This window comes from Sinocyclocheilus rhinocerous, unplaced genomic scaffold (assembly GCF_001515625.1).
Source record: "Sinocyclocheilus rhinocerous isolate Xijiao unplaced genomic scaffold, SAMN03320098_v1.1 scaffold578, whole genome shotgun sequence".
Taxonomy (NCBI): Eukaryota; Metazoa; Chordata; class Actinopteri; order Cypriniformes; family Cyprinidae; genus Sinocyclocheilus; species Sinocyclocheilus rhinocerous.
In genome coordinates, this window is record NW_015664024.1 from 188,374 (window position 1) to 191,586 (window position 3,213).

Sequence of the window (3,213 nt, forward strand, 5' to 3'; positions counted from 1 at the left end):
TTAATGCTTCATTTACAGAGCTATAATATAGATCGCGCTTTCTCTTTCCGTTTGATCCGTTTTATAAACACCGTACTTTAAACTCATATATGCCTCATTGTTCGTTCATTCTTGAAGTAAACTTGTGTCCGTTTGGTGATTAAATAAACTGTTTTAAACCGCTGCTCGAATTGAACGCGATGCGTCCGGAGTGTGTGTGTGATACCGGTGAGTTCTCCTAGACTCAGCGCGATACTATTTGGCATCGTGCTACTTTTGCTGGTATATGCTCTCTTTTTGAAGGCGTCGACTGTGTATATCATTGAGGCTTCTTCATTTCAGAAAAGTAACCATTACATTCTAAAGTAAGAAAGAAATTACATTAATTTACGACTCACAAGAAATAACAGTCAGTTTCATAACGGTTACTTTTCTGAAATACGACATCCTAGATGATGGCTGACAAATGCAACCTCTAAAGCGTGCAGCCTTTTGAAATGAGACACAGATATAGTGTTGTAGTGAGTCATCATGACTCTTTCTGCAGGTTACATTGCTACATTAGCAGGTTAGGACAAGTGACTGTTTAAAAACGCTGACTCAACCAGCAATTAACTTTAGCTAGCTAACTTTAACTAGCTGTGTCTGAAATCGCATACTGCCTGAGTAGGTACTACATCGAATAAGTACTTACTTCACAACAAGAATGTATGAAGTATGAATGACGTCAGGATATACTACAGTACATCTGCCATGTAGTCATTGTCATGTGACTTATGGAGTCAGTTGCGTCGATTCACTGCTATTCACAAATCCTCTCTTATTACCTCATGGGATAGAATGCGTCCATCAGATAAAAATTTCGGAATCTCACCGGCAGAAGTGGGTCATCCGGAACTGTTCGCTTACAGTTTAGCCCAATAAGCATGAGCATAGAATGCGCAGGGGACGTGTGTCCCCCACTTTTAATTAAACATAAGTTCGTCCCCCGCACTTTTTTAAGCAAGTGTTTTCACGTAGAGGTTTTAAAGGGCCACTGTGAATAAATCTATATTTAAATTCAAAGACGCAAGAAAGTCACATTGTTTTGGATATTTGTATCCAAAATGATGTGAACTTTACGGAGCGCTAAACACTCTCATGCGGTGTATGTATGTTTCATTCATACTCAAAGTCGGAGGGCGCACTCACGCAGAAAGTCCAAAACTGACTCACAGAAGTAATGATAACTAATGACGTGCCAGGAAATCCATAATATGGACAAAGGCATCCAGTGATCACTGTAGCTAAGCTGAATAAAAAGCTGAAACGTTTTGACTGGTGAAACTTGAAGACAATAAATACACAATTGTGACAATATAGGGGTTATGTGTGTTTTTCAAGTTATCTCCAGGTAATAAATAAATAAATAAATAAAGTATATGAATGATGCAGTGCTAATTGACATATCATTTATTACAGTACAGAAACTATAAAATATATTTTCTGCCTTATTCTGTGATAAAAATGGAAAAAAATTGTGTGTAGTATATAAACCAATCATAAAATTGACATTTTGAAAATATAGGCAAAAATATTATAGAATACAAATTATTGGTTATTGTCCAGCAGCACATTTGATTTCTTAGCCAATTAAAAGAGATAAGACATTTTTATTTTTTTATTCATTGTTATTATTACTAATAATATATATTTTTAATTATTTATTTATTTATATATTTTTGGTCAATTACATTAAAAAAAAGTTATTACATTTGTCACTTGTGTCCCCCTCACTTCAGAAATGATGGCTACACCCCTGTATAGTAGGGAAGTAGGCATATTCAGATGTAGGGACTGTCTTCATGAATATTTAATTCATTTACTCACTCAACAGATTTGTTCAAAAATAATTCAGGAACGAAACACCATGAGTTGTTCGGAGATGCATAACGGTTGGTTGTGCTTGACTTCTTTTGGAAGTATTTTCATTGAAGCATAAACAGACAAATAACTGGCAATATTAAACACACTTAATATTAACTTCTTGTCTACTGAACTGCTATATAAGAGCAATATCATACAATCCTGCTGCCTCCGCATTATTTCAATAACTTCTCATAAACGGCCCAATTTTTCGCTAGTTCAAACAAATTCAAATTCATAACGATAGGCCTCCTAATGAGTAGTTATATATCCTATTTAATTTCATGAGGAACTTTGTGACTGTTAAAAAATGTTTTTTTTATAGCATGCATGTGTATAGTTACATCGCTTCACTGTTATTTAGAACTCTTTCAGTGGAATTAGTAGGTCATATGGGTACTTTTCAATTACTGTTTTATGAATTTGGACATACTGCTCATTTTGCATACTGCTCTACACCTACTATACAGTAAGAAGTAGGCACATTCATATGCAGTTCAACACTGAACTAATTTCAACTGAATAATTACTATTTACTATTGTGTTTTTAGAGCTGCTTTACAGCAGAATTGAATTTCGATTGCATTACTGAATCACTATTTTCTTGTTTGTCACTGTAAAGCTGCTTTGACTTGGCTTGCCGTGTTGGACTGGTGTATTGATCTGACCTATGAGCATCCAGTACTGTGCTGCACCAAATTCTGTGCCAAAGATACCATCTGTGATTAAGATACCATCACAACCATAGTCTAAATGTCCCCCTTAACAAGTAATCCAAATCCTACTCTTGTCACATACAAAGGACGTGCATTTTTTTTAATGCAGTGTATGTGCAACCATATGTAGATGGTGACTGCATCCAGACAGTCAACCCCTCACACATCACAGTGATCTGTCAACTCTGTTCTTTATCTCACCTGCCCACATAACAAGCTGCCTGGCTTGATCGATACAATAGCAGATGTGCGGGACTTGGCTCTCCCTGCAGGACACTTGCATGGAGGCATGAAGTGTGAATCTTTCTTTATGCTATTACACAGATCACATTAGTATGCTGGGAAGAGACACACGGCTCCAGTTCTAGTGCACCGTACCACCTAGAGTTTGGCATTTAGTACGATCTGTTGTGGAACAGGGTGGTGAAATCACTGTATTGAAAGTATTCAAAAGACAGAGTGGAAAGCTTGAAAAATACTTCTGAGGAATGCTGAAAGTGATGTAGCATAAAAAAGTGACCTTTCAAAGTTTAACAGTTTTGTATTCTTCTGGTGGAAGGGAACTCAAGTGGAATACTAATTTACTGTCACTTCTGAACGCGTGTATTTACTA

At 36.4% G+C, this 3,213-nt stretch overlaps 1 protein-coding gene across 2 annotated transcripts in view; it reads right to left on the minus strand.

Moving 5' to 3' along the window:
- Positions 1 to 3,213, minus strand: part of LOC107729407 (protein FAM19A1-like) — a 157,547-nt gene that overhangs the window by 22,541 nt on the left and 131,793 nt on the right. The window lies entirely within an intron of this gene.